The sequence below is a fragment of the Staurois parvus genome, unplaced genomic scaffold (genome assembly GCF_062004578.1).
Source record: "Staurois parvus isolate SC_StPar_1 unplaced genomic scaffold, SC_StPar_1.0 ptg000082l, whole genome shotgun sequence".
Classification (NCBI taxonomy): Eukaryota; Metazoa; Chordata; class Amphibia; order Anura; family Ranidae; genus Staurois; species Staurois parvus.
The window spans coordinates 926,926-942,238 of NW_028317878.1; the positions used below are offsets into that span (position 1 = coordinate 926,926).

The 15,313-nt window shown below is 43.0% G+C and overlaps 1 protein-coding gene across 1 annotated transcript in view; it reads right to left on the reverse strand.

Annotated features, from left to right (window-relative positions):
- The window catches only part of CHN2 (chimerin 2), a 435,484-nt gene that overhangs the window by 170,845 nt on the left and 249,326 nt on the right, over positions 1-15,313 (reverse strand). The gene's annotated exons all lie outside the window — the stretch shown is intronic.

Here is a 15,313-nt window from a genome sequence, read left to right on the forward strand (position 1 = left end):
ATCCTATAAGTAGATAACCTGGCTGAGACCTTTCAACACAAACCAGAATCTTAAACTATAACTAAAAGCAAAACTTTTTTTAGTTTTGGTTAGAGAGGAGAAAGATTAGACCCCCTGTCAGTTTTTATTGCTGTCTGTGACCCCATTAGGGGGAATCCCCCTCTCTATTTGTCCTGTGTACCATTATCGTTGAAAATGAAAGTTAAAAAAAATCCGTAATTTTAAGTTGTCCCCAGAAAAGAAATAGAGGGGAAATATTCTGATGGGGACACTATTTCTAGTGACCTGGGGGTCCCCAGGGAATTCCCTTCATTTACAGGGATTTCTGCTCACTTCCTGTTTGGCTATGGGACAGGAAGTGATGGTAAATCTCCAAAATAAGACACAGATGGCGAAACAAATCTGTCAGTGGTTAGAAACCCTCTTTTGCTCTATTCAAAATGAAAAAAACAACAACTTTTGTTTATAGTTCAACTTTAACAGTGTATGATTGTTTTTTCTTTGTTCTTAAAGCCTAACTCCAGCAAAATGTAAACACATGATCACAATGTCAGCAAAGATGTTATGAATAACAGCTGTGATTCCTTTAGTGATGCTGTGGTTGGCTGACAGATATCACTAGGTACCTGGGCCAATCACAGAAAACTGTACCATGTAAAAATATGTCACCAGCCAGTATCCCTGATTGCCGCCACGCTAGTCATATAATGATGTTGTACTGGACTTGTGACAATATGTAAAAAAAAAATTGTGAAAATAAAAAAGTTATTGATTTTTTCATTATCCAAAAAATTGTGACAAAAAAATTACAACTTCAAGAAACTCATCATGCCTCTTACTAATACCTTGAACTCTCTACTTTCTAAAGGGTGTAATTTTGGGGGTATTTGTACTGCCCTGGAAATTTGAGACCTCAAGAAATGGCTGTGAGAACATAAGGCCATCAGAATTGATCAATTTCAAATACGTGTATATCATAGTTTGTAGACTATAGCTTTCACACCGACTAAATATTATAAACTGATTTGGGTTATTTTTACCAAAGAAATGTAGCAGAATACATTTTGGCCTAAATTTATGAGGAAAGATTATTTGCAAAATTTGATAACATAAACCAAGAAAAACATGTTCTTTTTTCGTAATTTTCAGTATTTGTTAATCACCACTCGGTTTATTTTTTAAATAAACCCAGTGGTGATTAAATGAAAGTTCTATCTGTGTGAATGAAATTTCATGCGGTACAGTATTGCATGACCGAGCAATTGCCAGTTAAAGCAGCACAGTGCTGAGTAGCAAAAAATGCCCTGGTCATGAAGGGGGTTAAAGACATAGCCCATCAACAAACTATGGGTATAAGAACTCAAGTGAATGAGGCCTGAAACAGTAGGAGCAGTTTTAAAGGATATCTGAACCTAAGAACACAGTATAATATAAACAACAAGGCGTTGGGCAGAGCTATTCCAGAGCTGCAGCGTGCATACAATCCAGTTTAGCCAGGCTTCCCCAGCACTCCTGAGCCATGGAGTAGGCCTGTGGTCCACATTGGCTGACAGTATACCACACTACATGCTCTCTCCTTTACCAGGTTTATGAGTGAATTTACATATTTTTATATGAATAAATTATCTTTTTGCAATGGTTTTCACTCTTTTTGTCTACAAAATCCAAAAGCTTCCCCACTTGGTTATTCGGCAGCATTGGATCCTTGCATTTTACTAGATATACTGATTTTATAGGTTTACCTGAGACCAATTAGCTAACCAGCAGGGCCAATTTATTTCATGTGCATTAGGAAGCACTATTGCAGGTCTTATAGACTATAGGCATAGTGGTACTTAACTAGAACTAGGGTTGAGCGTCTGTTTTATCTTTTCTTTAGATATGGTGCATACATAAGTTTTTGTCATTTTTTCAGGCTTAGAACATTTTCAGCAAGTACAGAAAATACCTGTTGAATCTGCCAGAAATGCCATGTCTTTGTCACTTCCTGTGAGCTGAACTGAAAGGGCAATGTTTATCTTACTTCATTAAACTACTCATCTCCACAACCCCTTTGTATAGAAGATACATATAGAAAGATATATCAAAACTTCAGTATTTGTTGTCATGGTTCTGGATCAAATTATGCTGCTAAGATGAGTACCATATCCCAAATATCTATGTACCAAAAGAATCCTCAAAGAGAAAAAAAGGACTTTACTGGTACTGAGGGAAGACACAGTATTTAAAATGCATAAAAACGTATTTACAAAGCATTGAAGAAAACAATACAAACATTTTTTGTGTTTTTTCAATGCTTTGTAAATAAAGTTGTATGAATTTTAAATACTGGGGTTGATTTACTAAAGCTGGTTCACTCAATCTCCTGCACATGTGCATGGTAGCCAATCAGCTTCTAATGTAAGCTTGCTCAACTAAGCTTTAACAATGAAACCTGTAAGCTGATCGGTTTCTATGCAGAAGTGCACAAATTTCTGAGTGAACCAGCTTTAGTAAATAAACCCTTGTGTCTTCCCTTGGTACCAGTAGAGTCCTTCTTTATTCCCCTTTGGGGATTCTTTTTGTTCTTTTGGCATATGGTTCTGGCTCACTCACCAAGGACATCATGAGATGCAGTGGTAATGGCCACATGCAGGTAATATATTAAACATTAACTTAAACATACAGTTACCATAATAGTAGGTTTGTTTGCACAAAATGGTCTGCATTTTTTCTAAAATGTTAATGGTTATGTCATCTGATTTTTTTCACCAGTGTTTAAGGACCTGGAAAAAAAAAACTCCTGTTTTTTTTAAAACCTTGCAAGACTTCACCCTCTACAAATTTGCCCTTCTCAAATATAACTCCTGCCTCCACACTGCTAAACAAACCTACCCATAAAGCGGAGCTCCACCCAAAAGGGGAAGTTCCGCTTTAAGGACTGCTCCCCCGCTCCCCATTAAGGATTGCCACCTTTGGGTAGCGGGTACCTGAATTTGACAGGTACCCACTCCCACTTCCGGTCCAGTCGCATAGGCGATCAGAAGCGGAAGGTGACCTCCCTCCCTCCCTGTAGTCTTTTGGTTACACGTGACAGGTCCCAGAAGACTACAGGACCATTCATGAAGCGCAGAGCTACTCACGCATGCGCAGTGGGTACCCGGCTGTGAAGCTGCAAGCTATCACAGCTGAGTGCCCACACTGAAGATGCCGGCCTCCTGGAATACAGGACGGCCGGTAAAACGAGCTGCGGGGGACACACCACGGGACTGAGGGACAGGTAAGTGGCTGTTTTTTAAAAGTCAGCAGCTACAGTTTTTGTAGCTGCTCACTTTTATTTTTTGATAGGTTGAGTGGAACTCCGCTTTCATTCCTTCGCTACCCTACTGCCTCCAGCCACCAACCTACTTACCGACTAGGAGATTGTCAATCATCAAAATTTGACACAATTCGTGCTGAGATAGCCAGCGTTCAGCTTTCCCCCCCAGCCAACACACCAAGTCCAACACCACACTCAACACTTTCTTCCTTCAACCCTGTTACCACTGAGGAAGTTGCCAAACTCGTTTCTGCTGCCCACCTCACCACCCGCCCCTGGACCCTGTCCCCTCACAATTACTGCAACCACCTTCCTGCTCCATCCTAAACTCTCTAACTCACATCTTCAACCTCTCCTTATATTCCAGCACCATTCCCTCCCTGCTCAAACATGCACTGGTCTCCCCCATACTTAAAAAACCCTCACTGGACCCTACCTGTTTGAATAACTTAAGGCCCATCTCACTACTCCCATTTGCCTCCAAGCTTCTTGAATACCTTATGAGTTGCTACCTCATTGACAACGTTTTCAATCCCCTACAGTCCGGCTTCTGCCCACAACATTCCACTGAAATTGCCCTATTAAAACTCACCAATGACCTACTATCTGCTAAATCCAACAACCAGTACTCCATACTCATACTCTTAGACCTTTCTGCTGCCTTTGACACAGTTGATCACCCGCTCCTCCCCAGTAAACGCCACTCCCTTGGCCTCTGTGACTCTGCTCTTTCCAAGTTCTCCTCTGATCTACCTCAGCGCACTTTTAGTGCAATACAATACTATCTCCTCCACTCCTCTCCCTCTTTCTGCTTGGGCCCCTCCTTTTCTCTCTTTATCTCTTCCTAGGACAGTTGATAACCTCCCATGGCTTCTAATACTACCTCTATGCTGATGACACCCAGATCTATCTTTCAACTCCTCAACTCACCCCCTCAATCTCCTTACATATCACAAATTTACTGAGCAGCATATTCGTATGGATGTCACACCACTTCCTCAAACTCAATCTTTCTAAAACTGAGCTTGTACAATTTACTCCTCCTTAATCCCCTCCCCATCAATTTACTATTGAGATCAATGGTACAACCATTGGTCCCTCCTTGCATTCCAGCATGCTAGGTGTAATCCTAGACTCTGACCTCTCCTTCAGCCCCCACATCCAATCACTGACTAAATCTTGCCGCCTCAACCTCCGCAACATTTCCAAAATTTGACCATTCCTGACTAACTACACCACAAAACAGCTTATTCACTCCTTGGTTGTTTCCTGCCTTCACTACTGCAACTCCCTCCTCACTGGCCTACCCCTACATAGGCTATCCCCCCTTCAGTCTATTATGAATGCTGCTTCTAGACTAATACACCTTACTAACCGATCCGTGACTGCTGCCCATCTCTGCCAATCTCTTCACTGGCTTCCACTAGCTCAAAATATAAAATGCAAAATACTAACCACAAAATACAAGGCCATCCACAACATCGCCCCAAACTACATCACCAATCTCATCTGCAGATATCGCCCAAACCGTCCTCTCCTTTCCTCCCAAGACCTTCAGCTCTCCAGTTCCCTTGTTACCTCTTCCCACTCTTGCTTCCAGGACTTCTCCAGAGCCTCTCCAATCCTCTGGAACTCCGTGCCCCAGTATATCCAGGTAGCTCCTACCCTGTCCGCCTTTAGATAATCCTTGAAAACGCAGAATTCAGAGAAGCCTACCCCACCTCCACCTAAGAACTGTACTTGAGTCACCTCCATCAGATCATCCCCTGCAACCATTTTGTACCACCTTAGATTGTAAGCTCCATGAGCAGAGCCCACCAATTCCTTCTGTATCGAACTGTTTTGTTATTGTACTGTCCCCCTTATATTGTAAACGCTGAGTAAATTGTTGCCGCTATATAAATCCTGTATAATAATAATAATGCTGTGCCTGTTAATCTAGTATATTACACAAAAAGTAATTTATATTTATATTCTTCATGGGCTACTTTTTTCAGAATCAGCTGCTTTTACATATTTCTCTGTGAATCTTAAATATCTCCCCATGGAGAGAAATACAAGCAACAGCTAGCAGCAGTTCTGCTTCATTAAAAAGAGGATAAAGCACTTAACAACCCTCAAGATCTTTTCAGATTAACTACAGATAATGCACTTAGCTTATTCCTTTGATGCAGCACTGCCAAACAAAGGCTTACATAGCAATGAACACACAACATCAATTCTACACTGAAGTAGATTGCCCCTGCCTTGCTATATAGAGTCGATGTAAATAGCTTCATTATAAAGTAGACCAAGGCTCAAAAACCAAACCTGAAGACACGCAGGTAAAGCTGAACTTCAGGAACTAGACAAAAATCTACCCTTGCAGTTGGTCTCCACATGTCCACAAGGTTTAAGTGCCTGCTTACTCTGCAGATGCAGGAATAAGCCGTAATAGATTATTGATGGCTTCAGCGGGCTACTTCCATTTATGCAACCACTTGCTTTCAGCTGTGGTTACATGCTGCTTATAAGTACAATACAGAGTTAATAGCCCTTCACTGTAAGTGATGACTGGCCACACCCTGCACAGAGTTTTGCATCGAAGAGAACAGCACTGGAGCCTGCTTGGCTGAGGAATAGGGTAAGTAAAACACCTCATGCACATTGGATGTTTTTACAGCGGCTGTTTTTGGCTTTTGCCCTTTTTTTCTACAGCCAGTAAACTCTCCAGCATGTTATCCTATGTGTTCATGCACACATAGGCTTTAATCAGTGTTTTTTGGCAGGGGCGATTTTTGGCTGGAAAAAAACACAGAACTAGTGGGTTTCTAGAGGAAAAACACTCTAATGCTGGTAAACGCAGAAAAATGTGGTAAAAAAAACTAAAAACTGCAAATGCAGAAAAACATGGCTAAATGCTAATGCAAAAAAAATGCAGAAAAACTTGCGTTTTTATTGTGACTTTATACAGCTAACACTACCAGCATTTTTTAAATGCCCAGTGTGCATGAGGACTATTCCTGCACCTCTAGGCTACGAGCATTTAACCCTTGTACTGCAGGGTTACTCGAATTCAGTTTTAAGCAATACAGCCTGGTCTACAGCAGCTTGAGATTTGACAATAAAGAAGCAGAAAAAGAGAAGAATGATGGATTTTACCGGCAATTAAAAGGGAACTCAACAGTAGTACATAAAAACATATTTTTTTTTACAAACTTGCTAAAATCACTTGTATGTAGTATGTTCAAGAACATGTGCATAATATGGTAGCTAGTGGTGTATTTTGGTTTTGTGCTGCCTTAGGCAAGACTAAAATCGGGTGCCCCCCTATCTAAATTTGACCTACCCCTTCCTATTTAAGATCCATTCCTTCAAGACAGGACAGAATTCGAGGGCAGTGGGATGTGGGGGCAGCATGACAGGAGGAGGGCAGTGTGACGAGGGGACAGCGGGACAAAAGGGGGGCAACATGACTGAGGTGGCACGGTAGAAGAGGGGCACAGCTGGACCGGTTGGGGTGAAACTGTCAAATCACATGACAAGTTGCACCAGTGTGAACCAGGGCTAAAATGAAAAAAATGTAAACAATCAAGCAAAACGATATAATGGTAAGTTAGATTTGGGTCTAAAAAGCTTCCATGAAAAGCAACTAACTGATCAACAATTGAGCCTAAGCTGTTAGGTTTCAAAAAGGTATGAATTCAGACCCTCAGTAAGGCAGGCCATAGATTATGCGATTTTCTTTCCTGCAACAACGGGTTTCTTTGAACGCAGCATGTCCTACTGAAGTGCATCTGAACTGCAGGCAAATGTGTTTGCTGTTCAAATACATGTATTTGTGTTTATATAGAAAAAGTAGCATTTGAAAAGAATACCTATTATCATGAACTCTAAGTAAAACAAAGGTGCTACTAGGTATAAGGTGTACCTAGAGATGTCTGTATATATTTGCAGTTGTCTGCAGTGCCATGCTCCCCTCCACCACTACGCCTACACTCCAGGCTGTTCTGATCCGAGCCTCTACCTCTTTCTGATAGATTCAAAGCTTGCAACCCCATCCTGTCTCTCATACTTACCCTATTTCCCAGAGATCCTGCCCTGCTGACTAGGCATCACAGGAACAGGAAGTGGTGAGAACTCTTCCAGTGGGTACATGCGTAGCAAAAAAAAAAGTTAAAAACTCCTTAAATCCACAGAATGGGAAACAGTTAGGTTTCTGGTACTGCCTATTATTTTCTGCCCCAGTGTTCCACTTATTATTTTCTAAAAAAAAATATATTTGTTATTTATATTAGGTTATGTACAGTACATCTAAAATATGCCATCTCATTTTCATTCAATGTTTATTCTAGACACTTATCAATAAACAAAAGATTGTTTACAGAGCTCAATGGCTCAAGACAAAATGTATACACTAAATAGAAGTTAGTGCATTGACTCAACCTCCTTTACTCCCATTCCTTCCAGTATTGCTCTCAGGTAGTCTCTCTTTGGTAAGCCATTAGTGTTCTGGAAAACCTGTCATGTATTACATGTTTACTCAAAAATATAATATAAAATTTATATGTATAGCAATATATACTATGTTTTAGAGAAAACAGATGTACTGTAAAACATTGTTTTAAAAAGTAATAGTCATTTAACTAACAATATATGAATAAAGCTGCTCCAAACCATTAAATTTTCACTTAAGTTAAATTTTATAAAATCACTTCTAAGTTTATTTCTAAATCTCAATAGCATACCTGCACAAAAACTAGATCTGTAGCATTAACAGCCAAAATACACTGTGCTGTAGTTTTCATAGTTTCCACTGTTCATCTGACCATAACTAATATGGCACTCTACCAGGCTGTGCACACAGCAAGAAGCTGATTACTTAATGTCATGCAAACAGAAATATGATGTGCAAATACAGGAACAAAAATCCCCCATTATTTAAGGATCTGCTTCCTCGGCGAAAACCAGTTTCAAGTACAAAAGGATGTTTTTCAAGCAGTAACCCACACACAGAGACTAGCCTGTATATATGTAACTTAATCTGCTGTTTAATATTCACATGACATTTCACTGCTGTGACTCTGAGATCCCAGTGTTCTAAGGACTTTACTTAAACTGTTAAAATGGTTACTGGAAATGGATTAAAATCTGTATTTAATGCCAGAGCTGTAATTGTATAAAAGGGACTGTCTGTGCAGATGTAATCAGTGTTTGTTCAGCACAGGAGGACCTCTTGTGGTGGGAGCAGTAATCTCCTCTGATATCTTTTACTACAATATTATCACTAGTTGTGCAGATATCCATGCATTCCAATTTAAGGGAGCAATTAAACTTTAATTCCATTTTTGTGAAAAGCAATCAAAGACATAAAATGATGGGTTTGATTAACAGCTGGCAGGTGGAACTGATATTGTTCTAATGGAATAAGAGACATTACTTTCAACACAACTGGCATAATTGTTTTTCAATTTAAATTCAATCGTTCAATAAACTGTATTGAGGCTGTGAATTTATTACCCAATCCTGACTTGACAATCGACTGAATTCTGGTGGTCTATTGAACTTGTGAGTGGTAAATAGTTTAATTTCTCCCACTTACTTATGATCATATGTGTTATTCCCAGTAGAAGGAAAGTGGTTGAAATCTAATGAAAATTGTCAACTTCATGGCCAACTTCATACTGGACACACACAGCAATTTTCAAGTAAATTCAAGAAGTTCAAAAACAATCAAGCCAACTTTCCATTAGCCATTTAGAGCATTTTACAGTGTCAAAGTGTTGGCTTGGGGCTGTATTTAGCCATTTTTCTGAAAGCTTTTGCAAGTGGCTTGAAATTGCATAAACAATGCTATTTCTTGGTCAGCATTAAAATAGTATTAAACCCGAAACTAAACATGTAATATATTGCAGCTTACCAATCATTATTTGTTGTTGCTGCATTAGTTTTCTTTTTTTCTTGTTCAAACATTTTTATTAACAAAAGAGAAAACTTTAACAACACAATCAAGGAGACATTGTATATATACAGTGGACATTGAAGAGGCTATAGGACATTGAAGAAAAATGAATGAGGATCACATTACAGATGTCTATACAATGCAAGCAAAAGCAAGAACATAAGAGTCGGCAATAGATGACATTATCGTCCCAGCCAATCCAAGTAACGTCTCTTAAGTGCATTTAAGAAGTAGGGGGAAGTTTGGAGGGGGATCAGACGGGGGAGGAAGGGAGGGTATGGGAAAAAAAACAATAACGATGACTTCCATAAACAATCAGCTAGTTTACAGCAGACTCCATGAGTTGCCCACGAAGGACTATTGACAGTATTCTGGGTGCACAATATAGAAATCAAGGGAGAAGGAGTGATTCATCAAAGTTAGGCGGGAGGAAGCGCTCTACCCAGGGGTTCCATATGTGCAAAAATTTAGGGATCGTGTCAAGAATTGTGGCTTCCACCTTTGCATGTATCATGGCTTGTGTTATTCTGGATTTGACGGCAGCAACACTAAGGGTGGGGGATTTCCAGGATTTCGCTATAACCTGCTTAGCCGCTGTTGTAACTTGCATAAGGAGCTTGAATTGCGAGTTGGAAACGCCAGGGGGGCACTGATTGAGTAGGGCTGTTGTTGGATCAGGTCTTAAAGTGATAGCGCTAAGTGTAGATAGTATGGTGAAAATTTCATCCCAAAAGACCCGGGCCACTGGGCAATCCCACCACATATGGTAGTGCGTCCCTAAGTCTGTACAGCCTCTAAAACAGTTGGGCGAGTAATAAGGGGTAAATTTTGCGATTCTCGCTGGGACCAAGTACCAGCGGGTTAAAACGTTATAATTCGTTTCCAATGCTACAATGTTCTGCGAAGATGATTTTGTGTTAGCCCAAATGTGATCCCAGTCAGATGGGTCGAGTTTCCTGCCCAAATCCACTTCCCACTTATGGGTATACAGAGGGGGGGACGTGGTAATCGAAGTAGTGAAGAGTGAATATAAGCAAGAAATAAGCCCACGTCTATGGGGGTCTTTGTAGCATGCTCGTTCGAAGAAAGACATAGCATCTGGCCGATTTGTTGTGGTAGCGTAGGGAGCATAAAAGTGTTGTAGCTGTAAGTATCGGAATATCTCGGAAGCTGGGAGGCCATGTGTTTCCCGCAGCGAGGCAAAGGTTTTAAACTTATTCCTCTGCAAGAAATGATGCGTGCGGAGCAAATTAGAAGAGGACCAGGCTTTGAATAAAAGGGGCGTCTGCCAGGCGGGGGGAAAAGCTGGGTTTCGTAAAAACGAGAGCAGAGGATTATGTAGCAATTGGAGGGGATATCGGGTTTTCAGTTTATCCCATAGGGATAAAAAGTGAGAGGTGATGGGGCTGGTTATAGAGCGGCGGTCTATAGGCCTCAACCAGAGTAAGTTAGCTGTAGATAAGGGGTCACATTCTATCGATTCAAGTGCAACCCATTGAGGGATTTCAAAGGTTGCATGGTACTTAGGTAATTGGGCTAAATGCGCTGCTTGATAGTATTTGCTGATGTCAGGTAGGCCTAGACCACCTTTGAGCTTAGGACGGTATAGGGTGGAGCGAGGTATACGAGGACGAGTATTACCCCATACATAGGAAAAAATGCGACGCTGTAGTGTACGGAGGTAGTGAGGGGGGACTGGGACTGGAAGGACTCTAAATAGATATAGAATTTTTGGGAGGATTGACATCTTGATAACTGCTATTCTGCCTAGCCAAGCGAGGGGTAAGGAAGACCATTTGGTCAAAAGGGCAGAAAGATGGTTTAGCATCGGAAGATAGTTAGCTGCGTAAAGGTCTGATAACTTAGGGGTCAGTTTAATACCCAAGAATGGGATATGACAGCGCGACCAAGGGAATGGTAGAATCTGCTTTAGGTGCGTCAACTCTAAAGGGGGGAGAGAGATATTGAGTGCTGTTGATTTATTAGGGTTTATTAGTAAGCCAGAGAGCGAGCCAAACGCCTTGAGAAGCCGGAGTAGAGAAGGAGTGGAAGTCAATGGGGATGAGAGAAAGAGCAAGACGTCATCCGCGAAGAGACATAACTTATGATGCGTGCCTCCTATCTCAAGTCCCCTGATATCCGGGTTAGCTCTAATTAAGAGGGCCAGAGGCTCTATAGCCAGGGCAAAGAGCAAAGGGGACAGAGGGCAGCCTTGTCTCGTGCCTCTGGAGATCGGGAACTGAGCCGACCTGTGTCCCAGATACCTAATTCTGGCCGAGAGCTTTCGATATAACGAGAAGATCCAGGTTAAGAAATGTGGGCCAAAACCCCAACGACTCAATATATAGCTGAGATATGGCCATGAGACTGTATCAAATGCTTTCCGGATATCTAGGGACAGGAAACAGGCGGGAATATTGCGACCTAGCTAAGTTAGCATAAAGAGATGAACGTCTGATGTTATCTCCCGCTTGCCTAGTTGGAATAAAGCCCACTTGGTCGTTAAGAATTAGAGAGCCAATACATAGGTTAAGACATGAAGAGAGGATTTTAGCTAACAGTTTAACGTCAATGTTGAGGAGAGAGATTGGCCTATAATTAGACCACTGCGTATCATCAGAATTCGGCTTTGGGATCATTGAAATGTTCGCTTGTACTGTATCATGATTAAAAACGTGGCCAGACAGTAGAGCATTAAAGGCATTAGTGAGGATAGGTTTAAGGAGGTGAGCAAATTTTTTGTAATACGTGGCTGAGAAGCCATCTGGTCCTGGGCGCTTACGTAGTTTTACATTTTTAATAGCATCTAAGGTTTCGGCTAGGGAAATGGGTCGCTCAAGTGCCTCCAACTGGCACTCAGAAAGTTTCGGGAAGGAAATGGGGGTTAGAAGGGCATCTGCTTGCGTGGGGTCAAAAGGTGTAGAAGAGGAATAAAGCTGTGACAGGTGTTTATGGAAAATCTGTAGAATGCGTTCTGGGTTACTAGTGAGGTTGCCAGAAGAGGTGCGTAACCGGATAGGTCTAGTGAGTTGGTCAAGCCTACGAAGTGAGAGGGCCAGGAATGTATTGGGTTTATTCGCCTTGGTGTAATATTTGTGTCTAGATCGTCGGAGCGAGAGTTCAGCTTGATCTGTGAGAAAAAGATCTAGAGCCAATCTAGAACGCTCCAGGGTCTCACGATTGGCAGGCGTTGGAGCCGCCTGGAAGGCTTGATGGGAACGATCATAGGTTTGCTCTAGTGTGAGACGTTGCTGCCTTTTGCTTTTACTTAAGAAGGATGCTTTGATAATGCAAAACCCTCGCAGAACCGGTTTATGCGCTTCCCATAACAGGAGAGGAGAAATATCAGGTGATTGGTTAAGAGAAAAGTAGTCTTTAAGGGCTGCTTTGATTTCTAGACAGTGAGCTGGGTTTGCAAACAGGTTATCGTTAATAATCCAAGAGGGCTCAGCGGGGGATGGGGCCAAGGAGGTCATAGCCGTGAATACAGCACAATGATCAGACCAAGGTATCGGAATTATTTCAGAAGTCAGGAGCCGGGGGGTAGAGGCGGTGGTAAGGAAAATATGATCTATCCTGGAGAATGACTGGTGGGGGTGAGAATAAAAGGTGTATTGGCGTTTCGCCGGGTTGAGTTCTCGCCATGTATCTATCAAGGAGTAACGGTGTAGAATGGCTTGGAAAGTTTGTTTAGAGGCAGGGGCAGAAGATGGTTGAGGGGATTTATCGAGGAAGGGATATACTACACTATTAGAGTCTCCGCTAACAATTAAAGTTCAGCGCTTATGGTGGTCTATAGTCGAGAGTATGTGGGAAAGGAATGGTAAAGGGTCTTGGTTTGGGGCATAGTATGCAGCAATGGTGACATCTATATCTAAGAGTTGCCCAACTAACAGGAGGTAACGACCCTCTGGGTCTTTAATTTCGGTGCCTAGTGTGAAGGGTGTTGTGCGATGAAAGGCTATCAGTACCCCCCTGCGTTTGGTGGCGGCAGAGGCTGTATAGACCTGAGGATATCGGGGGCCAAAAAACTTAGGAGTGGAGTTGGGAGTGAAGTGTGTTTCCTGTAGACAAACCACGTGAGCTTTAAGCGTAGCAAAGGTTCGGAAGGCCTTAGTACGTTTCTGTGGAATATTGAGGCCCTGTACGTTCAGGGTAAGGATATTTAACGAACCCATGAGGAAAGCGCATAATGGTTAGGATAGTCTGTCACTACCTCCCAAGGTGGAGCCTGATGGGGGATGAGGGCATTGTGGAGTGCGTTGTGCAGAGTCTTGAAGTCATGTTGGAGGGAGGGAGGAGGGGTACGATACGGGAGAGGAAACAGGAAAGAAGGGGTGTAAGAGGCCATTTAAGGCCTAAAAGATGGGTTCCCAAGGACACCCTGAGTCAGGGTGGGCTAGGGAACAATAGTAGCCCAAGCGTTATTAAATAACCAATAACACAGGGGCTAGGTTGGAGTGTGCAGGTACACGGTCCGTGAGGATGACAGCAACTTGATTGATAAAAGGTGGCGAGGTCCCGGTGGAAAAAAAAAAAGAAACATAAAGAAAATACATTCATGAAGATCACGCTATCCCAAACTCAGACGGCATAAGCAGTATCAGTGAGGCATCACAGGGGAAGGGGTGTGGCGTTGCATGCCGTCAGAGCTTAGGCTCTCAAACAAACTAACCTAAAGTGGGGCCCCAAGGGGGGGGGAGCCGAACAATTCCCAGGTAATGGGGCAACCAAAATTTAACAGGTAGAGGGAGAGAGGATATCAACGGTATTAATCTCAATAACAGTAATGACAGTCAAAGGAGTACACCGTTTGGTGTATACGGCCACAATAAAGTGGAGAGAAGAAGGATAGACATGAGACACCGTTCAGTCCATGGTATCTTGTGTAGATAGACCCGGAGATGAAAAACGGCCTCGTTTGTGGCGGTTGAGTGGGCCTTCAGTGGCACGTGTGGGAAGGGACTTCCGCGGTGAGCAGGATATGGACCTCCGCTTGGCGCTTTCTGAAGGTGTCGCTGAGGAATGCAGTTGTAAGATCCGCAGGGTGTCTAGTAGGTCTTCTGGAGTCTTACAAGTGTAATCCCGGGATTGATATCTGAATCGCACTGCAAAGGGGAAGCTCCACCTATATGGTATAGCGTGTTGTTGGAGCACTTGTAGGTGAGGTTTCATAGCCCTGCGCTTGGTGATTGTTGTGGGGCATAGATCCTGGAATAGCTGGTATGAATGACCTTGGAACTGTAGAGATTCTGCGTTACGGGCGGCTTGTATGAGTTGCTCCTTGGTGCGGAAAAAGTGGAGCTTGGCTATAATGTCACGTGGTGGACCATCCGTGCGTCGCAATGCTAACGCCCTGTGTACTCTATCCAATTCTAATCTTTCGATTGGGATAGCTGGGGCAAGCTCTTGGAACAGAGCTGTTACTGTTGATTGGAGATCGACGATCGTTTCTGGGAGGCCACGAATACGCAGATTGGAGCATCGTGCCCTGTTTTCAAAGTCCTCCAGTCGTGTTAATAGTGTTGCGTTTTCGTCGCGCAGAAGGTCAAGGTCATCCGTATGTGTCTGAAGCGTGGCATCAAGACCATCTACTCTCTGCTCTAGGTCCGCAGTGCGTTGCCCTAGTTCACGGATTTCCCTAGAAAGTGTAGCAGTGATGCGGTCCAAGGTTTGCTTCAAAGCTTTGTGTAGCATTATTTCAAAGCGGGTCAGCAGGTCTGGGGGTGTAAGGTCAGGCATCAGGGCTTGTGCAGGGACATCAGTTTCAGTGTCAGACTCACCCTCAGACGTGCAGGGATGGCTGGGCTGCGGATCCTGTAGGGCTGCATATGTATTTGTCACCTTCTTGCTTCCATGTGCTGAGGCGGTGGCCATCTTTGTGGAGGCCTTTGCCAGGGCCTCCTTGATTGACTTGGTAGAAGGAGGGACCTGGTGCCGGGGTGCCCCCTTAACCATTTTGCTGCTCGTCAGTCAGGGGGGGGGCTGTTATAGTATTCTCAGCCCCCCTTTTCTTACTCTCTGCTGCCCAGGTTCAGTGCGGTGGGTGGGCCTGTGCGGAGCTCGCCGCAGGG